This window comes from Strigops habroptila, chromosome 1, assembly GCF_004027225.2.
Source record: "Strigops habroptila isolate Jane chromosome 1, bStrHab1.2.pri, whole genome shotgun sequence".
Taxonomy (NCBI): domain Eukaryota; kingdom Metazoa; phylum Chordata; class Aves; order Psittaciformes; family Psittacidae; genus Strigops; species Strigops habroptila.
In genome coordinates, this window is record NC_044277.2 from 139,934,250 (window position 1) to 139,958,230 (window position 23,981).

The following is a 23,981-nucleotide window of genomic DNA, read 5'->3' on the forward strand; positions in this document are numbered from 1 at the left end:
CAAATATTTCATCACTTTGTTAATTTAAAAGGTTTCTGCCTTTTCACATTTCCCAATTATTAAAGTGAATCAATTACTCATGAAAGGTTACACACTGCCAGCACTTTTCACATGGGACCAAGGACTGTGCTCTTTACTTCATTAAGCATCAATCTTGTTTATTTGGATCTGGGTGGCCAAAAAATACCAATAATTTGGGCTAGATTTGAGTTAGAGATCCTTTTCATAAGCTGGGGTGTTTCTGTGGTGCATCCTGCCAGTAAGTCCCAGTCTGAGCATAGATGAACGACACACTTACTTTGCCCTCTCTTTTCCTATGGGAGGTAGTTGGCACAGTTCAAATTCTAGCCCTGGGCTGGTACAGACATCTGACCGACGAAGTAAAACATGTTATTCTCTACCTCTTCCAAGGAAGAAGCAGCCAGCCTCATGGAAACATCTCACAGCTTCTATTCACACCACAAATACAACAGCAGAATCTTGCAGGGATGTACTGACAGCACCAAAGCACATATGCAATTTTAAACATCTGAACTAATGAGACCTATTCACAGTACTCTGCTACATGAGATACTACAAAAGTATTTAGAGCATATCAAAAAATTCTGAAACCATCTCATCAGCATGCCACAATTTTGGCATGGAGACACTAACATAAGAGTTATTCAAGCTCCAACTGAATTCATCCTTTAGTATTTTACTTACAATTTCCACAAAACTAATAGTCTTAACTAGCACATTTTTTGTCATCAGTAAATAGTCTGACAGCATATCAGCCACCTATGAGCTATCAAAGAGCAACAAGCTCTATTTCTTCTGGCATGGGCTACCTCCTAAATGTCTCTAGCTATTATATGCAACAGCACACACACAAAGCACATCTTCATTAAATCCCAAACCATGCACCAAAGCTGCATTTAGGATCATAGAAAAAAATGCAACTGCTTCAGAAACAGAAGATACATTGCCATGGTAGGAAATACAATGTAGACAATGCTGAGAGATGGAGAAAAAGAAGTCAGTGGGGTTAAATTAAAAGTTCAGTCCAAATGCTTAGCAGTGTGAATGCAGTTGTCTGTCAGACAAAGAGCATATTTCCCAATACCGTCAGTCATTTACCGTAGAAAACTACAAAGTTGCTTTTTGAACTGGTCAGAGTCCAAGAGACTTCACATGAAATGAAAAGCGGAATGAAGAAATGCCAAGGAAGCAGCGAACTGTTTAAAGATCTTTCTGTTTTAAAAAGAGAAAGAGAGAGGGAGAGAAAGCAAGAGAGACATAGAAAGACCTTTTAAGCTAAAAAAAACCAAAAAACAAAAAACAAAATAAGGCTAGAAAATAAATATAATTTTAAATAATTTCTTACATGCAAACATTCCAATTGGTCTTGAGCACAAGGTAATCTCCGAAGTACTACCAAATAGAGCTCACCAGTGAAAGCATTTCCCAAGTTTTATTGCAATTCATTAAATTTTATGGAGGCAGTTAAAAGAGATGTGAAGCAAAGAAGGTATTCTCTTAGTTCGTTTCTGACAGGCTTCACAAACTGTTTTATTCTAAAGAAATAGCTGTACCTATTTCTTACTGTATACAGCAATGATGCCTAGGAAATAGTTACTTTAGTAAAACCAATTGTAAACCAGGATTCTTTATATTTTATACCTGAATTGGTCTCCAAAGATATTGCCAGCATTACATCCCTGACATTTCTTGGTCATGTAGAAAATTAGTGATGGGTAGGCAGATCAGGCTGCTGTACCTCTAGAATTACTGCAAAAGACTTAGCAGGAAGTGGGGGGAAGGGAAAAAAAAAGTAAGGGAAAAAAGCTATTTAATCCAGAAACATATGCAGAGAGATAGCTCAGGGTTTGGAGGAATGATATAAGATTTATTCCTTCTTTTATATTTAGCTAGTTATTAGAGAGAAAAATGTTTCTAGAATATTTTTACAGAACATAAAATCAAAGCAGAGGTGCATAGCAAATCCAAACAAAAGGAGAAAGCATTTGCTATTCAGATCTGTATCTCTGTGAGGAAGAGACACTATTCCAGGATATGTGTGACAGATGAATGTTAATCTTCACCTTGTTAAGATATCTGGCCAGGTTTTCTTACAGGTGCCCCAAATAATAAGATTCTAATTTGCAGACACATTACCGTACACAGGCATTCAGGCAAGGATTTCCAGAAGGTCAAACAAGGAAGATGCCAACTTCTGCTGAACCTCAGCAAGAACTGGATGCTTAACTCATCTAGGTGTCTTGGCAGATCCAGCCTGGGGACACAGGCAACCCTGAATGCTGGTATTTTGGTTATGTATGACAACAAAACATTGGAAAGGGCATGCTTGAAAAGGTGGTTGTAGAGTCCAGCATTAGCCTTTCAAAGTTTTCATTATTCCTTCTACAATAGTTCAACAGCTATCTATATTCTAATTAGCTATAAAAAAAATGTATCAGTCTTCATGAGGGTATTTTGTTTAGAAAGTGAAATCTGTATCTAAATAGAACTTTTCACATCAAAACCAGAGTAAATCTCCCAATTGTAGCAGTGATTCTGGGACACAAGAATGGAAAGAACAGCTGTATCATGCTGGATCTCTGCCATCAACTCTGCCACTGGCCAGTACCACTCTGCCTAGAGCAGAGTGGAAGAAAATAAACATTTACTTACAATACTGCCCTAGCTTCCTGCAGTTTATTGAGGCAGAAGCAAGAGCTTTCTGTTAAGCAGACCTTGGATTTTCTTCCATGAATCCGTCAACTGCTCCATAAAACCATAAAAATTTTCAGCATCTTGTGGTGATAACTTTTTTGACTGAATTACACATTACACACACAAGTTCCTCTTTTAGCTGTGAAACTAACACCTTCTAATTTCATTTGAGGTCTCCTATGTTTTCTACTGGAAAGGACAATGAACTCTACTCACCTTGTTTATGTCAGGCTTTACGGACTTCTAGCATGTTGTCCCTTAGTCAACTTTTCTCCAGGCTAAACAGTGTTATCATCCTTAAGTTCTTCATATTATGGAAATTTTTCAATACCCATGATTATCTTTGTTATTCATCTTTCTAACTTTTTAATTTATTTTACATTTTATTTGAGATGGAGGAACCAGAATTGTTTAAAGCATTCAAGATCCAAGCCTAATGTGGATTTATACAGTGGTATAACAACATTTTCTCAAAATTGCAAAGACAGCTTGCTTTCATCATATAAAAATATAGAGATAAAGCATCAGGACTTGGAATTCAGTATCTTTAAGTGGATTTAGACACTATTTTAAAATATCCTTGCTGTCCCAAGGGCAATCTTATTTTCATATATATCCAAGCGAACCTACAAATCACTACAATCCAATAACTAACAGAGATTGACCTGCAATACTTCCTGTTATATTCATATGGTACAAACACAGTCCTCCAGCTAATACCCATATGGTAGTTGCTAGTAATTCTGTCAAATTATTAAGTGATGAGATAACACAATGATCAGCACATTAGAATACAGATAAAATCAGGCGGAAGACTGTAATAGCTTAACCTACTCTTTACCTGTCCAGTGCTGAGGTGAAACATGGGAGTGGCATGAACTGTTTCTCCTTTTGAGGAAACAGAGTTAATCAACTTGATCCAAGTTTAAAAGATCTACCAATAAATTCCCCATGCATTGAAGCCCTGAACCAGACAGGTGGCAAAAAAAAAGTTCTCAGTTTGGTTCTTTCAGATACTTGCATAACAGAAACAAATGTTATATGACTGTGATAGGCTGTGCTCCATAGCAGCTCCTGGCTAACAGCAAAGCAGGTAATGCTTCATGCTGAGGTTGTTTGGCTGTGAACCCGATGGCATGACAACCTGATGGAAGTTGTTATATCTCCTCTATCAAGACTGGTGGCAGAAAACTACGTCTTCCTCTTTGAATGTTGTAAAAGTGTTACCAGGTTGAATGGGATATTCCATTTCATAAGCAAAAGATGTGCAAGGTGATACATAGAGTGCAGCTTCCCTTCCCTGGATCCCTTTCTCACAGCAAAGTGACTGCTGAATGGTGTGTTGACAGGTCTCTTCAGACCAAAATGGGGACATGACAAAGTTGTTCCCTCCTCTTTAACATCATCCTTTAGTTATCAAACCCTCAGCAAACTGCAGCAGGAATAACCAAGGGACTTACAGCTTTATACTGGAGGGAAAAGACAAGAAAGTTGCACTAACATACACATCCATCTGGTGTTCACACATTTATAACACATCCAAACTTAGGCTGTCAACTGGTCTGCAAGAAGTAACACCAGACCATGATGTTCCAGGTTGCAAGGTCAGCCAACAAATACCCTGGGAACTACTCCTCAACACTGCAGAAAATCAAAGGGAAAACTAACTAGCATTTTTCAGCTCCTGTGAGCTGTTCAAAATCGTTTTATGTTGGGACATAAATCATTCCTTCTTGTAAAGAACATCTATGGTGCCAATTTCCTACCAACACTATACAAACTGAGACAAGAAGCAAGTACCTGGAACTAGATATATATTACTTGGCTGAGCAGATTAAATACAATAAAATTGAACTGACTCGTAAGAGTATTTTAGTTATTGTATATACCACCTTTAACCACTTCTCAGTCTTTCTTGAATAATTTAAGTTCAAAGGTTTATGGGTCTCAAAAAAAAAAAAAAAAAGCTAAGATTAAGATTAGCACTAGGAGAATGTTTCTAGAGAAAGGAATGTCAGGATATATTGCAGGATATTCTCATTCGGATATTTAACAAATAAGGACTTATTTTTTGACAAAGTATTGCACTGGAACTGAGGATACTTATGGTCAATCGGTCAGCTTCCTGCATGACATAAGGCTAGTCAGTAAATTACTCTTTTTTTCAATTCTTGTCAGTGAGGACATAATAGTTAATTTTTCTCAGTTGTGCTTATTTAGACAGGAAGCCTTTGGAGGCAGAGACTCTTTCTACCCTCATGAATGTAAAGCACCTATTGCAAAAGAACTCTGATCATTTGTGTTGCTGTAGTAGGAGTAATTGTAAGTATTATTTCCTCCAGGTATTCCCCTGTTTTAAAGTAAACTCCTGGACCTACAGGATGGCTATGTAGTTGCCACTAGCGGCAGGGTAAAATTGTGTTTAAAAATATGCCCTGAGGTAATACGAGTATGAAGAAATTTATATCTTCACCTTGTATATGACTGGAACAGGTCTTGGCAAAACATTCCAGGTCATTTAAGCATAGAATTAGCCCTAGACAACAGTCACCTTTGTGCTAACAAATACCACCTCTTTAATAAAGTTATTCTGCAAATAACCTGTAAGAAGAACTGTTGTGGCTAAGACAACAAGATGCAGCAACAGCAGAGAAAGACTCTCTTTGAATGGTGATTATTGTATGAAGACACAATATACAAAGGTATCACAGTTACATCGGACTTCTCTATATACATTAAAAAAACTGACAGCAAGTCCTAAAAATTTACCTTCTGTTTAAAGTATAGTCCTTGCCCTAAAGTATTTTCCCTTTTCTAAATTACAATCAGCCAATGCTCTTTTTTGATCCTAAACAAAATTCAAGTAAATCTTATTCTGAATGGTAACTATTATTAAATAAATTCTTGCCAATCAACACAAAATAGGAGTCAAAATTGTTCAAGAGGCTGACCTATCACTGTCTTCTGTATGTAGAAGATTAAATAAATGAGATAAAGCGTCTCAGATAAAAGACTGGAAACAAAAGGGAAAATGGATTCTTAAAATACATCAGCATGATTTTAAGTATGACTCAGCTGCCTTTTCTTCTTCTTTCTTCTTTTTTTTCCTCTCTCTCTGTGGAAGGCCAATCCCTTTAAAAATCTCTGAAAAGTCAGATGGTCAGGTAGTATAGAATCCTGTCATCTATATTTAGAGTGTTCAGAAAATGGCCTGTATAGACATTCTCTTGTCATCAGCACAAACATGCAGGGTTCTGGAACGTACCTGCAATATCAGTCAAAATTTAAAGAGAAAACAGAAAGGTGAAGTAAGACAAAAAATAAAATATAAAAAACTATTTTTAAAACTGTATATGATATGGAATGATTTAATAATGTCAATGATTTGCAAGAGTTTCATGAGCATTTGTACTTTGATTCCTACAGAAGAATCAGAGTATTTTGGCTAACATCCAGAGGACTGAAATTAAAATGCACCTGATAAGCTGTCAGGGAATTTGTGTTTCTCAAGCATAGGCTATATTATAGACAACTGACCTTTATAGTTTTATATTTAATGATCTTTAGTTCTCCTGATTCATTTCAGAAGCCTAGTATAAAGTATACTTGTAGAAAACCTTTTCCTTGTGAATTATCACCAGCAGATCCCAAAATCTGGATCCTGAGAGTTCTGTCCCATTGCTTCATCTGCTTTTCAACTTCTGTCTGTGATTGACTATTTCATCAGAATTTATATAAGCTACAAATTGGATCTAAAAAGCACAAGATCACACCATATTTTCTGAAACTATTCTTTAAATAACCCTTTGCTAGGATATTCTATGTAATGCGAGCTTATGATACTATTTTAGATTGTAAGTTGTGAACTGAACTTTAGCGTTCAAACACTGCTTCTATATCCTATTATAGGTAATGTTTGGAATACGAACAAAATGATGGCCTGTCACTACAAAATGACATTGTGTTATCAAGTAATATCTGGCAAGATGAAGCAGTTGGATGGGGATCTACTTTTGATATTTATCCAAAGTGAAGAAAATCATATCTGCTCTGACTGGTTGAAAATTGTTTTGAGCAATTTATCAGACTATTGATGCCAAAGTTAGTGTTGTGAAGTACAGATTGAGACAGTAATTTTGGTCTGGGAGACAAACTTTAATTCCAGTATTAAGAAAAGATAATATTAACGCACATTGCTGTAATTCAGACAGCTGTCAAATGAGTTGTGCCATGAAATGAGCTTTGAGAGACATTAAAGTGCCAGGACTCTTTGTTAATTACTTCACTGGTTGATGATGCACCAAGTATGCCTAGCAATGAAGGCATCTATTATGGAAAGCTGTAACTTGGTGTAAACTAATGCTGTTTGTTTCATCTGAATGGCCCTCTCACTGGAAATAGCTGACATACACGATCAAAAGTTGCCATCAGCAAAGTTGCTTCAGCTGTTACTTATCCAGCTGATCACAGACCTTTCTGTTAGTATTTTATATATTTTTAAAAGAAAGTAATGCAATACTCTCTGGGCAAACAAAGCACCACTACAAATAGTGACCTGATAATCAACAGAACAAAAGAACATGTACGGAGTCACACACACACCCCTGCCCAAAGCTGGTCAAATCTGTGAGGTTAGATTGGTCCGCTGGCATCAGACGTACAACCCAAGGCTAGTTTGGATGAAATTCTGGCCAATATAAATATGCAAATTTACATCAGTTGGAGGCTGGGTTAATTTCTATCACTAGTGAAATATGAGATGATGTGAAATGGATTAAAAATAATATTACACTGAATGAGGTGTTCTCATTCCCATGTTTTGCCATGTTTTCACAGGAAAATGTGAAAGGCAAATTAACAGCTATAGATATAACGATAAAAATATACAAAGGATAAAAAAATAGAACACAGTTGGTACACAGAGAAATCTATTACACTCAATGCCCCCTATTTTTGAGTTACACTTGTAAGTTTGGCATCTTACAATATCCACCAGTGCATTCTTCTATTTCATGAATGGACTGAGAACCAGTTTGCCCATGTTTGAATCAACTTCTTAGAAATTATTTTAGAGCATAAATGCAACATACCTTTTCTTCAGATTAGCCAAAAATGTCTTCTAATTTTTATTAAGATTAAACAGTACTTAATAAACTTTATTCAACCTGGAAGTCAACTGAGCTCTATCCTATCTGTTGACCATATGAGATCCATAACCTTTACTTGTTCTAATCTCAATTACTGATCTATAAAATACCGTCTTTATGAATTCTTATTGATTGCCAACAATGGGTTTTTATTAAAGAAGTTTATTTTCAGCATGCCTTTAATTGGCAGTGCTCTCATACACTGCAGGGACATTGAGCACTCTGAAATCCCCAATTGTTTTTTTCTTTCTAGGCCAGTCCTGTAGTGATGTTCTCCAGAAAATCTAAAGAGTGGTTTAAAAGAGAGAACATTTTTCTCTGTTGTTCAGGCTTTGATTTTTGTCTGCTCAGTAGAATTACTAATACGCCTTGTTTCACATATGTTTTGAGGAGTCAAACATCAGAGTTCAGAGACCAGGCACAGATGATTAACACAAACAATTTCCATTGAACTCTTTCTGTAGGCACCAGGCACAGAAGCACAGCAGGACATTTTGTTCTCAACAGTTTATAGAACCTGTTTATAGACATATGTCTATATATGTATTTCAAAATATCTAACACTTTCTGGTGTTTCACTGATCTCACATTTCACAGGAGACTATCCTTTTCCTTTTTTCCCAAAATAGTATTTTATAGATAGATGGATCTGTGTAAGTACTGCAAGAGGACAACAGGGTCTTGCATGAGAATTTAGTTGAAGCTAATCTTCAGTCTTATACCCCAGGTCTCTAACTGTACTATGTGCTACACACCACTACACAGAGGGATGCTAAGGGACAACTGATTAACCATCACCAGATCCAGAGGATCTGGTAATGCAGGTATTCCTTTCTTTTTGTAGAGGGAACAGGTGTCACTTATTGACCTGGAGAAGATCTATAGAGCATCACCTCAAACTAGAGCAGGAATTTATTTTTTCCTCTTCTGCCCACTATTTGGCCTGACACCCAACACTGGACTTGGCTTAAAACCTTAAAATAGACAACTGCTTCTAGCAACCAAGAATGCACAGATCACTAGGTTCCAAGTAGATTATAGACCAGCAATCAGAATCAAAAGGAAGAAACCAATAATTTATTACTCTGCACTACTTTCCAATTTAAATCTGCAGCCAAATGCAGTTAATTTATCAGAGCACGCTGGGCTGTGACTGATGAAGCAAAATGCCATCAACTATAGACTTGTAGACAGTCATAGGTAGGAAATCTTAGAAAAATAGTGAAATTAGAAAAATAGAAAAATCTGCTCTGAGAAGCAGCAGGAAAAATCAAGCAATGGGGATTGGATTTCTTTTTTATAGGACAGATGCTGAAGAAAAGTGGCACAGGAGAAACATGAGATTACAAACCATGTACTTTGCATAACAAAGCCCTTTTTTTTTCCTTAGAGTAAGGATGTCAGTCAAAGCTCATTCACCAATGACATATGATAAGTCAACTGTATAACTTTATTTCTGATGTAAATGGAGGTAATATAGGTAAGAAAAGGAAAGCTACAGATAGGTATAGCACAGGATATCTCCTCTCATCAAAATCACCAGAAGACGATGTAGATGTATTAGCAAAATAAGACATTAGAAGGATCAGTATCAGTTTGTAAAACCTCCCTTCCATCTCCCATACCAGCAAGGGCCCAGGGCAGGCAGGAATTTGTGAAGCAGAACTCCTCTAATGTCATTTTCAACTCTTCCTTTGCCCCTCCAGTTCTTTTCTCTATCATGTGGGCGACCCTTTGCAATCCTGCTACCTCTTCAGTACAGCCAACTTCCTGCTAAGAGAGCTACAGAGACAAGGCCAGGACCTCTGCCTGAATATAATAAAGAACAACAGGAAAAGTTTTATCATGTAGTCCAAGATAGTTCATCGAGGGGAAATATCCATTGTTCTCACTGATAACGAGGAGTTAGCTCCCAGCCCCTCAGGCTGAACCAACTTGTTTACTCTGAAACAAATTTTGAGAATAAGTCACTTCAAGAGCTACTCTGCCTGTGTAATACTGACAAGTCCACATAGATGTGGCTTCCTCCATCCTCTCATGCCATATTAAGGACATGCAACACAAATTCTTTGGGCCCCATTACAAACTGATAACTGCAATGGGCTGTCACACAGCCATTATGCTATTTCATGAGATCTGAAATGGTGAAAAAAAAAATCAGGATGTTCACTGGAATCCAGAAGAGACAAAGTCCAGGAGTCTAGCAGGATGGGCTAATCCTGAGGAGAGCATGCTCAAGGTACTCTCTACAGTATGGTAGGCCTTCTAAAATGCTGAAGGAACACAGGGCAGTGCTTCCCACATTTTTTGAAAAGACTTGGTATGTACACAATTCCCTGAAAGGCCAGGGCGGACTGTGCTCTCTTGGCCACTACCTGTTCCTGCCAAAGCCTCTCACAGTGCTCACATAACTCAGAACATATCAGTAATCCAGGTAGCATCTGGTTGTAACACACAAACAGGATTTAGGAAACAAAAAGACTATCTGGATGATCCCCATAGTCATTATGCATCTCTGCAAGGTCAGACAAGCACACTATGACCTAGAGACATTAACTTTGTGCCAGCTGTTCTCTCATTCCAGAAAAATAATCTTGCTTTAATCTTATTTGCAAGACTCTGATAGGAGAACCATTTATCATCCACTTTAAATGAATAAATCTCATTTAAAAATCATTGTGATGCAGCTTATATGTGATCTATATTGTTAACTTAGCACTGCAAAAGCTGTCAGGCCTAAAATTAGATCATCCAGCTGCATATGGATATGGGGAAGTAAGATTGAACACCACACTGTCCCTCTGCTCCACTCTGCTCTATGGTGGTGAAGAAAAATGGCATCAGAAACAAGTACAGCAGAGAGCAGGATCCTTGCATATTTCATTCTTTTCAAAGGCATTTCAAGGCCTTCCTGCAACACAAGGAAAAGATGCTTTGGAAAACAAAAGATCGCTGAAGAAGTCAGTAGCGTACGTGTGTGTATGGTGGTGATGGTGAGCTGTCTGTCTGAAAAGCTAAACTGTTATCTGTGTTACAGCCTTGTTTTGTTTGTGTATATAGCTCAGACTCATTTTTAGGAGCTATGGGATATAAGGGGGATTTTTGTTGGGGTTTAAGTGTCTCAGGAGTTTTAAGACAGTTTATGAATTGGACGTGTCAGCCTTAAAAATGTCACTGTGAAGTGGCATGCGAAATGAATTACATGGCAGGACCTGAAGACTACTAGATCCATGGATTGCTGAACGTAAGGGTTCAGAGGACAGAATGTGTTCAGAAGAATGTGAATTTCCTGATAAACATAAGGGAAGTAACAGCACTACAGTCCATTGATACACCCAGACATTGTGTATTGAGCATATGAGCACAATACAATGGAGACAAATACAGCAGTCTGCCAAGTGTCAGTACTGCAACGACTCCATCAGATAAGATCCTTGACAAATCACTAGGCACATCTTTTCAAAGTAAGCACGTTCCTGATTATACAACTGCACAGTTAACCCAGACTCAGAAATATTCTGATTAACTTTCAAGCACATACGATGTGCTTGACTCATTTAACAGTCATTCCCTTTCAATTTCTGACATGACTATTTTGCTTAAGTGTTATGAGAATATTAGGAACACAATGAAATTATGCAAGTGTATCACTTTGTGTCTTTCTATCAGGTACCTGTTATTATTTATTTCCACTATACCTGTAGTGTACAGTTTCATTTTTCGGTATTACTGTTCCTTTTGTCTCTGTTGTCTTCAAATAATTTTACTGTTCAACAAAATATCTGCAACGCCCTGTACAACACTGCATTCTAAAAAACTAGGGTGCCAAAGCAACCCATGGTAACCTTTCACTCCAGCCACACTAGTTTTACACACAAATCTAGCATGCAGTACAGACATACTCTCAGCTCCAGTTTCTTGTATGTTTAGTCTCACGCTTGTGCCAGTGACAATTTAGCTTCTGAGTTTACACCAAATAAAACGCTTGTCAGTAAAAGTGAGGCTTTTCTGAGCATGTGTAGTACAAGGGGTACAAATTCTCAGCACAGTAGCCACTCAACTTTAATTCTCTTTGCAAGCACTCCTGCACAAAGCAGGAGGTAGCCTTCTCCATCTCACATATTAAGTGTGCTCATATTGAATGGTCTCACAGAGACAGCACGGCATACCTATTGCACTTTATACTCATAGCCTTCACACTAACATCTCTTATAGACAAGCTCTAAGAGATGCCACATATGGACTAGAAAGGAGAGAAGTAACATGACAACAGATTATTCACAGTCTAGATAAGAACAGGTCCATAAAGTTTGAGAGATCTACCATCTTGTACAACTCCTGCTAATCTACTCATGCCAAGTTAGATAGTTGTTAGCAAATCTCTAGACAAAAGTTGACCAAAAAAACTTCAAAAAAAAAAAAAAAAATGCAGGGTTAAGGTCTTGTTGATAACCCATGTACATCATCAAAAAAGATTTAATAAAATCTATAGATTCAAGAATGAGACAAAAAAAAGAGCAGTATGTCTACCTTTGGCTTCAACATGGAATGAATGTTATTTACTCTCTTATTAGCTTCACCGTTTGAATCTAAGATCAAAAATAGAACTTCTGAGACAAGGTCAAGATCGTGCTCCAACTTATTGTTAAGGAAATGCTACACAGAGTCAGAACTTGTGTCTTGTTGAGATTTTACTTTGTCATTGAAAGGTCCCTATTACCACAGGTTCTGATAGCGTAATGCTTCATAAAGAAAACCATACTGAAATGGCTGCAAAAAGAAATCAACAGTATTTCTTTCACCACTGAAATAGGTAATTGAAATATATCTTATAGAAATAAAGTAATCAGAGGGAAAGTGAAGAAGTAAAGACTAAAGAGGAAGCAAAAACTTTATGAAGTGCCAAAATCTTGGCATGTGCAAATAAGATCATTAACTATTCCACACTGCATAAAAGGAAGTTCAGACTAATCAAGAACCGACATCATGAATGCAACAAAAACAAGAACAAGAAGTGCTCAAGCATCCAAGCCTACTGGGCAGGGTGTGAAGACATAGTAATAAATATTTTTCCTATTATTTTGTCTTTATGTTCAATTAGAGGCTTTTTATTACTGTCCAAAACAAGTTGAAACTGTTGCAGATAAAAGTTTAAGATCCTGAAACACTAAGAAGCATAAATGACCAAGCTATTTCAGAAAATCTTTCTTCAGTGATCTTTTCATAATGCATCGAATTTCTGTGTACTGCTGAAACCTAGTAATTAGGCAATTTAAGAAACTGACAGACAGAAATGGGATTGTCATGATGCCAAGTAGCATTGACACCAAGAACACAAATATCAGCACAACAGGCTTTATAGTTCTGTTATTAATATTCCAGTAAGTCTTTCTGGTCTATTGCACCTAGGCCTACAGGTCAGTTCACATGATCACATGTAAAATGAAAAAGAATATTTATAAATCAAAACCATAATAATTTACAAGTGTTTGGCTGAAAGGCAGCCGTGTTTTGCTTTTACTGATCAAGACCACTTAAACGAGCTCCAGACTTGTCTATATTCTAAACATAAACTCCTCTGCTCCCAATTCTTAGTTTTAATAAATCTATACTCTAGCAGAAAACAAGTATCCGGGGGGGGAGGGAAGAAAAAAATAATCTGAAGCAATGCACTACAGCTTCTAACTTTAGGGACCATCCGCAGATTTGCTGCAATTTATGCAGACATGAGCAAGCAGCCCAAAGCAAGGCTGTGCCTACACGTGTGAGTTATTTCTATTTAGATACACCAGCAAGATTAAGCAGCTTTCAGCAAGGTTATACCCTGAGGTAACTATATTGCTTCCAGCAGCCCCAGTAACTCATGGGTCCTGTAGACATATCCATATGATATCCTTAGTGATCTCATTACAGTATTGGCCCATTCTATTAGTTAAATAATATTCAGGCTATTGCACCTCAGGGCTGCATTACACTACTTGGATTGTTCTAGAAATCAGAAACTGAAAGTGTACAGTAGTCCTCATATTGTACCTTCTTATTCAAATGGCCAAGGTTTCCTTTGATGAATGAGAAGCTTTTCTTCTGCTGGGATTACCTAATTCAGGTGCCAGACGGTTGGCATGACCACAGAGCAGGGGAAAAATCTAGATATTGGTGGGGACAAGTCAGCACTCAGGGCAGGATACAGCGGTCATCCAAAATGATTGCCAGCCACTGGACTAAATGTTCCAGCTGATACAGAAAGGCAAAAATTAGTTTAAATTCTCATGCCACTTAGCTTCAAGGCAAGATCTTCAGAAAAGACCTCCTCCTAAAAACCAGCTCAAACCTGCCACAAAAATCAGGTCGACAAGTTACATATACTCTAAGAATCAATAGGACTGGAATAATTTGGGTTCTGAGCCTGCACTTCATTCCCTGTGAGCAAGCTTTTAAGTGAGGACATCCCTTGAAAAGAAATGGCACTCCACAAAGGCAGGCATCTTCCCATGTGACTTTAAGATTGAACAGAAACAGCATAAAATGCAAGTGATCCAAAATTTATGATACAGTGAAAGCAAACTACCATTTATGAGGTGAGAGACCTGTTTGTTTTCTTGCCAACTTATATGGCTTCAAGAACGATTAGCAACTAAGGAACCTAATGTAATTAGGGAACTGAATAACCTAATAGCAAATGCATCTTAAATGGAGTTGAATGCAGAATAATAGAAGGAACAAGATGAACCCCCTGCATACTCTGATGGCTTGTACCCTTAACCACTTAGAAAAAAAGAATTAGACATCTTTCTGAAAAGCACAATATCCAGTGGCAGTACAAAAACCCCAAATAACTTTTCAGCCTTCATTAAGGAACAGATAACAAGCAATCTAGAAAACATCAAAGTGCCATTATATGAAATCACTGGTATAATCACATTTCAGTCTGGTCATTCATTTTCACAAAAAAACCAAAGCAGAAATAGTAAGGGACAGAGAAGGGCAATTTAAAAAAAAATAAAAATTAGAAACTCAGAAATATTTCCATACAGGAACAGAATAAAAACAAAGAAAAATAAAGATTATAACTCTTGTTTAGAAACAAAGAAACAAAACAAAACACCATCCTGGGAATACAAAATATCTATAAAATAAATAATGTACAGGAAAATGCAACATGAGATCCTAGCTAATAATGAAATATACTAGAACAGAAGAGATTTTTGAAACTGATAAAACACATGAAACTCAGTTCCACAAGATACTATTGAAATAAAGAGTTCAGTGGGATTAGAAAAGGGAGGTATTGCTGCAAGCCCATGAAAGTCTCCATCTGAAGCTATAAATACATTTCAGTTACACCAACCTGCTTGCTTTCACATATTTTTGTGTATAAGGATATTACTGAAAATTTGTTCATGAAAGACAGGATTTTAATCTTTCTCCAAAAGGGGTGGTATTGGCTACTGCTGGTCCACAGAAATGCAGCTCTAGGTGAATTTTGAGTCTGATCAATTATAGCAACCTGTGTTACTTTTGAAACTGAATAACATAATATTTCCACTAATAAATTAGTAAATAAAAACTTAACAAATTGACCATTTATTGGGGGGGAGGCGGGGGGGGGGGGTGGAGGGAAATTAAATACAGCAAATAACAACCCAGGGAAATATTTATAAAAGAGGGAAATAAACCAACAACAACAAAAAAATCAAACCCAAGTACCAGGAGCATGATACATATCAATGAAGGTCTTGTTGCTTTGAATTGCTTAGAACAAATAACTTTTGCAAGTCTGTTCCAGAGCTACAAATGCTGAAAACTTCTTAAAAAATGCAATTTATAATAACTTCTGCAACTACAGGGCTTTCGCCAAATGTTACAAAGGCTAATCATTTCTCATGCTTCCCCAGCCAAGGGCAGCAGTTGATCTCACCCATAATTGAGCTACTACTTCAGGAAGTGAAGTACATTCTGAAGGTGTTCAACTTTTTATTAAAGATCAGGACAAGGTTTAATGATTCCAGTGTTTTTTCCCCCCTTTTGGCTCATAGTAGAAAGTTTCACACAGTATAATTGAAATAAACGAGATATTAAACCCTAAAAGTCAAGGTAATACATAATTAGAAAGTAATCACAGTTCACTTCAGCTACCTGCTAGGACATAGTCTTATAGGTCTCAAAAGCCACATCATTTTAAGTAACTCATTTCTGTCTGTCCTTTATTTACAAAGTATTAGCAGTATTGAAGTATGTCTGCTTTGATTATTCCACAGACACCACCTAATATAGAGGTTTGAGCTTTCCAAGCTCATTTGACAGAGGTTCACAGCTCAGACTCAAACCAAGGTCTCTTAGGAAAAAATGCAGTTATTTATCCACTAAAGCCATCTACTGGAAAATCAATACCTCAGATGCAATGAGTTGTAAGACAAGTAAATTAGAGTACAGATTACTCTGTCAATTGGAACACATAACTTTTCTCTGTAATTAAGTATTTCATATGTGGTGCATTGCATTTGGCACTGATTGCTTTGTCTAATTACTGTACATTTTATTGTAAGTGAACAAGAAACTTCCTAAAATACCTTGGCTTCCACTTCCAAAGGTGCATGAGCCAAAACAGAGCCTCTGGAGTAACCAGAAAAAATTCCTGCCCTAGCAGGAGCTGGCACTGGAAATAAAGTGTGCTGTATAATTAATGTGCCTGTCCTTTCTCATTTCAGCCCTGCTACTGATATGAAAACAGTCAATTTAGACTAGTTCTAATCATCACTTGTCCTAGTCATAGGGACAGTGTGCATATGGAAGGCAACGGGACAGTGTGCATATGGAAGGCAACATGAAATATTATATCTCAAATCCATAACTCAAGGAAATATTTCTGTCTACAAATACAGCTAAGAAGAATATACAATTACTTCTTGTTCTTAGAACATTCACTGTCTAAGAGTGTGCAAAGCCTGTTCAGGTTTGCACATGGTGGAGACATCTAAGACCTGTTACATCTGTACTGACACAGGAGTATGCTGTGAGTTCAGGACATACACAAGCAACGTCAGCTTTGGAAGGGGAAGACCTTGGGGTGGGACCCTGGACAAACGAAGAATATCCTGAATACTTGAGAAGCCTATACCATAGCTAGACCCCCACACACTGCTGAAGATAAAGGAAGAGTTTGGAGTTGTCCACGTTACAACTGTAGCATGAAGGACCACCAATACTCTGAGACTTGAGAGCTCTTAAGTTGTACAAATCTCTGTTCGCAGAATGGAGATACCAGAAAGGATATCAGTATCTGCATCCCAAGAGTATGCCTGCAGACTTCTGAATATGAGTAGTGCCTGACCTCTTAGATTCAAGAAAGTTTGGTTCAGTTCTTACAGACTTATACCTGTCCTTTAAAAAAAGGGCTAGGAGACCGCACGTGCATAGTTGTGGAGGATTATATACGAGAAGGGCCTACTGGAAACCCCACATTGCCATGTATGTACTGACTTTTTTTTTTTTTTTTTTTTTTTTTTTTTAAAGAAACTTCATCTTATTCTATGATTTGCAGGTACTGTGTATAGAAAGGTTTTGCTCACTCTAAGAGTAAAAAAAGGACTGTGTTGTCTGTAGTTCCAAACAACATCTTTGTGGACAGAGATGAAAAGTTCACTACTTTATGTTGTTCATTTGTTCTTCAGCTCCTTCCTTTTCACTGCTGCATCTGATCTACTACCCAGAGAAATCAAACAAAGATTTTTCTGATCAGTACGCCTCTGTTGGTGCCAGATACAATCAAAGACTGGGAGTTTATTACATTACAAAGTGTTGGGATTTAGTGACAGATCAGATCAAATAGGCTAAGGGAAACTACCACGGATCAACATTTAAAGTGCATTGCCTTTTTCTCAAGTAAAACCTGGCCTGTTGTCAAGGAAGAAAACTTTTCATATTTTGATACTCACTTTCTCCTTTCAAACAAAGTCACATAAAAACCCCACAGATGTATGAAACAATAGTTAGCTGTTTGGACTCTCCATTAAGTGGGAATTATTATGATTTCTTTATTTAACATGCACTGCAGAAAAGATACTTTATTTCCAAGGAACCAAAAATTATTCTAGACCAAAGCCCTCCTGTACCACCAGTAATACAGAAGACAATTTATGGAAGTATGAGATCAACTTACTTCCATTTCTAAGTTCATTTTACATTACCTGACTAATGTAATGAGGTCATAGTGTTAATTAGATAAGACCATTTCCCATCTTCAAAAACCTTTACCAAACGTTTTCTAGGCATCTAGGTGGTAGCTCAGGGTATCTCCTTCAGGCCTATCCATACCATGCAATGAAGTAACACACAAGAGACTCCAGGTGGTGAATCTAAAAGGCACAACACAGAGTTGTGTGAGGTGACTCTCAGGACAAGAATCTCTCTCTGATGAGCTCGGGTACCACACTGGAACAGTACGCCCATCCTGCTCCTGAGACTGACTGGCTCAAATACCCCTGACTTAAACTGTTCTCTCCAACATCTTCCCAAGGCAGGTGCCTTTCTTATTCTTTCAAACCCTCTTACAATCAAAAGTAATCAATTTCCAGCAACAGAGATATAAGTCAATAAAGCAAGAACAGCTTTAGGATGCATTTGTGAATCATAGTTTAGCAGATCTAAAAAAGCAGCAGCATAGTTGTGCATTATCATTCAGCTGACAGGAATCATGACTTCTTCACTTGACAAGTCCCATCAAAACCACAACACAACATAAGAAACATCACAAGGACTTTAGGTGCCGATATTGCAAATGACAGCACACAGACAAAATGCTGAGACTACACGCTATCCCACTGAACATCAATAGAAACACTTTCAGATCCCCCTTTCTACCCTGATGCTACCAGTTGCTGAACTTGAATTACATTTTGCAGTCCTGTAGGAGGATATTCAAGCAGGGGCAAATACACAGAGAAAGAAAATAACTCATCTGCTTATGTTTTTAAATACTGGTTGTGATATTCTGCAGTTCTGACCTGTAGTCAGTAAACTGCATCACACAAAAGTTTTCCACAATAAGCATGCTGTAGATACATATACACAGTACTAAGGAGTATATAGCATAATTTTCAACTTCATACCCAAAATATGTGTCTCCTTTTAAAAGTAAGACAACTAGCTTTAAATGACTGACCTGAGAAAACAAACAAACAAACAAACAAAAGGGAAAGAGCACTGTATTTGGTTTTTTTTTTTAACCACAACATAGCTAGGCAAAGTCACAGTAGGTAAGATGTGCCACAGGCAGGCCACATCAAAAGCAGAAGTTCCTAGTAATTTGTCTCCATCAGGATCAGACCAATAAAAAGCAAAAGAGCCACACTTAGAGTGAAACTGCAGGAGACAAAGGTTCTGCTACTCTCAGAACTAAGCCATGGAGCTGGGCACACAGAGTGATCTCTCCACCTGGACAGCCACCAGCTCAAAGTCTAGATGCACAACAGAGAGGAGCTTCAAACCTTTCCAGTCATTCAGCACTCAGCAGGACTTACAGTACAACTCACCTGCTAACCTTAAACAGCAGAAAACCAGATTACGTGAGGAAGGTCATAACAACTTTAGAGTCCTCTGATCCTAGAACAATAAGAATTCTGGTGATTCAACCTGTCTGCCCTTAATGCTGCCTTCCATCCAGTTTGCTGCTAAAATTAAATGCTTTCATCACCCTGTTTGTAGACATCCACAGTATAAACACTGAAAATATAGAAGATGTGTAGCCTAATCTGTTTCAATTTTGCACATAGAACTGCATAAAGATAGAATCATAGAATAGTTAGCATTGGAAAGGACCTTAAGATCATCTAGTTTCAACTTCCCTGCCATGGGCAGGGACACGTCACCCTAAACCATGTCGCCCAAGGCTCTGTCCAACCTGGCTTTGAACACTGCCAGGGATGGAGCATCCACAACTTCCTTGGGCAACCCATTCCAGTGCCTCACCACCCTCACTGTAAAGAACTTCTTCCTTATATCTAATCTAAACTTCCCCTGTTTAAGTTTGAAGCCATTACCCCTTGTCCTACCACTACATTCTCTAATGAAGAGTCCCTCTCCAGCATCCTTGTAGGCCCCCTTCAGATACTGGAAGGCTGCTCTGAGGTCTCCACACAGCCTTCTCTTCTCCAGGCTCAACAGCCCCAACTTTCTCAGCCTGTCTTCATATGGGAGGTGCTCCAGCCCTCTTATCATCCTTGTGGCCCTCCTCTGGACTCGCTCCAACAGCTCCATGTCCTTTTTATGTTGAGGACACCAGAACTGTACACAATACTCTGAGTGAGGTCTCATGAGAGCAGAGTAGAGGGGCAGGATCACCTCCTTTGACCTGCTGGTCACGCTTCTTTTGATGCAGCCCAGGATACGGTTGGCTTTCTGAGCTGCGAGCGCACACTGGAGACCGCTCATGTTCAGTTTCTCATCGACCAACACCCCCAAGTCCTTTTCTGCAGGGCTGCTCTGAACCTCTTCTCTGCCCAACCTGTAGCTGTGCCTGGGATTGCCCCGACCCAGGTGTAGGACCTTGCACTTGGCTTGGTTAAACTTCATAAGGTTGGCATCGGCCCACCTCACAAGCGTGTCCAGGTCCCTCTGGATGGCATCCCTTCCCGCCAGCGTATCAACCGAACCACACAGCTTGGTGTCATTGGCAAACTTGCTGAGAGCGCACTCAATCCCACTATCCACATCACTTACAATGATGTTGAATAAGACCGGTCCCAACACAGATCCCTGAGAGACACCACTCGTTACTGTTTTCCAACTGGACATTGAGCCATTGACCATAACTCTTTGTGTGCGGCCAGCCAGCCAGTTCTTTATCCACTGGGTAGTCCATCTATTAAATTGATGTCTCTCCCATTTAGAGACAAGGATGTCATGCAGGACAGTGTCGAACGCTTTGCACAAGTCCAGGTAGATGATGTCAACTGCTCTGCCCCTGTCCATCAGTTCCATAGCCCCATCATAGAAGGCCACCAAAGACCCATTCACTTTATTCCTATCAGTCATGCAGACACTTTTTCCTGAGTATTAATAATAGGATGTAATCTTGGGTGTCAGGTTCAACCATGCCCTAAAATCCTGAAGAAAGCACTGCTGAACCCATTTCTGTTTTAATGCAAAGGAACTAGGTGTGGGAGAATATTCAAAAGAAGTAATCCAAATTCACTTTTTAAGAAGATTATTTAAACTACATTAAGCTGGCAAATGGATGCTTTTGCTCAGAATGAAAGTGGCCTTAACTTGGTTTAGTTTAATTTGCTTTGGAAGAAGATCAGGAATTAATCTGATTTAACTAATCCACTTTAAGTCCATTAATTACTTCTGATTCTTGAGTTTTTCAGTGCAGACAAATCTACTTTCATCTTGAGTCTGAGCTTGCAGATCTAGATGGAACAGTTCAAGGAGCAGATTCCAGAAACAGGTTAGTATCTCCATGGCTAAACTTCATTAAATAATTTTGTGATCTTACCTAATACAATCTCATTGCAAAACAAAAGAGATCACCTTCAGTGTTCTACAGAGTAGGTCTTGTGGGCCTAACTGCAATAGACTAATTTAAGGCAGAATCACCAGATAATCTGTTGCTCAAGAGGCTTTTAGCTGATTATGGTTGAAGGGTTTATGGTTTGGATTATTAGCTGAACTGGTATATTGAAAATACTCAAAATGGATCTCGAGGAAGAAAATACAGAACTTTCCTCTCTGACCTTACATTAACATTGGTCTCCTACCCAGGTTTTTAAGAGTTCCTGCTAGAGCAGTTGATATGCAAACAGAGTAGATGCTCTGAGGTAAAAACTTTCAGGTGGCCCTGGGGCACCAATCTGTCACCTGGAGATGGTGCTGGTATGAGCCTCACTCAGTATTTTCAAAGATTTTCCATCTATCACTTAAAGGGAGGTCAAAGATATTGATCATTTTGTAGGGCTTCTGAGGATGGAAATTACCATTAGATTAGGAGAAATCTGAATAAGTGACACAAATGCAAATGGTAATTTGCTCCAGGAAAGAGAGGCTGAAGTCAAGCCTGCTGCAGTTATTCATCTGGGGTTTGTGACATTTCTCAACCATGTATCACAACTTGGCTTCAGGGAACAAGTAAAGAACAGCCCTACTGTTCTCAAACCAGCCCAAATATTACCTGCAGTTCTCGCCTGCAAATGTGGTTTTGGAAAGAGAACTGCTTATACTTCAGGGAGAACTCATGCCTCAACACTTCTCACTGTCGCAGCTCTCTCAGAGAAGGGCTGCTACTGTCCCTGCTTTACATCTCCACTGACCCCAGCAGGCAGGACTGGGACCAGCCACTTCCCAGAGGAACTTTTAAACGCAGATACTGAACAGCAGCTTGGGGCAGGATATACTGAATCCATGCTAATGTTCCTTCTGGCCCCCAGGAAGAGAGTCTGGGAAGTGTGGACTCTAGCACGAAACTCAGAAAAACACGAGGATATGGTACAGATGCCATTTTGCCCTATGAGCAGAAATATCCCAGTATGGCTGTACATATAATTGCCATCTCACTCAAGAACTTAGAAAATCAACCACAGGAATTGTCAGGTTTCAGATAGCATCCAAACAGCATATGACCCCAACTGATACTCTGCTACACAGGGCCGGGATTGGAACTAGATGAAGTAAGGTCCTTTCCAACCCTAACCATTCTACGATTCTATGATTAATGACATTCTAAGTATTCTGTTTTACATGTATTTATCTTCTCCTCAAGAGGAAGAAAGTATAAGAATGAGAAGAGACCTCTCAGAAGTGCTGTTACAGATAGGTAATTCACAACGCATGCTCTCCCCCACAATGGTTATTTATGTATTTTTTCAATTTTGGTATTTTTTTTTTATATATATAAAAGGTATTTCCAGACAATATAATGCAACATGGGATTTCACATGAAGTTTTATAAGACTAAGTTAAGCAAGACTGAAAGACATAGGAAATTGCTACATTAAGTAACTCAGACTCTATGAATTTTCACAAATTTTAACAGAATATAGACGCAAGGCACAAAAAGAAGTCAATTGATTGTTGCTTCTCTGTGTGTCAGGCCTGAAAGACCACAGAACCCTATCACCTTTTCCCGTAATCTAAGGACTAAACAATAGCTCCCTGAAGCACCTAATCCCCACAGCCACCAGCCTGCTTCCTGCCTGTGCCTGCAGGTAACTCACTGGAGCTTCCGAGCCTTTTCTTCCATTACCTTTCTAGGTTCTTAGATTTGCAGAATTATCAACATTGTTTCTGGCCAGATCTCTTCCAGACTCCCTCCCTCCCATCACAAATCATAATGCTTATACACCTTCTCATGGCCTACTTTTCCTACCAGCAATCCTTTTTCAGCATCTCCTACAACCATATTTCCTTTACCTTCAGCTTTTCCATGTTTCTTTAATGATGCTACCTACTTTCTGCCTCTCTCTTTTCTTCTTCTGCTCTTTTTAGTACTCACAATTTCTTTCCTTTCTCTCCACAAATGGTTCAATATGCCCTTTTCTCACCTCTTCCACAGGCTGTATGTGCTTCTCTTCACCACTCAGCCTACCCTCTGCTCTTCCATTCTTACATTTGATTTTGAAGCTACGTTCAACAAAATCTAAACAAAAAGCCAGAAAGAAAGAAAGCACCAGTAAAGCTCTGATCATATCATCACATATCTTCCAGCAAAGTTTAGCTCTAGTGGCCTTGCTAACAGTTTAAGGAGGGCCAATAGATCTCACCCAGGTAATGCAGCTAGAGCAGTACATGACTGTGCTCAGTTGTCTTGGCTCTATCTCACATCTTTAGCACAGAGATATTGCCGTGCTCCATGAAGCCAGGCATTACCCTCAGTGTATAATATAAACACTGCATAAACAAGCAAAACTTAATGCAGGAAAAAACCTACTTACTTCATATTAGTAAAGCATTCTGGAAAATAATGTCCCAGAGGATTACTGCTCTTCCAGTTGTGTGGCCTGCAGCCTTATGCCTTTCAGCACTCCAGCTGAGGCAGTCAATAACCACTCTGAAAGACACTGCTGCCCACTGTGAATTATTGCTTAATTAGATGGAGCTGGGGTGTTCTATCACATGTGCAATGCT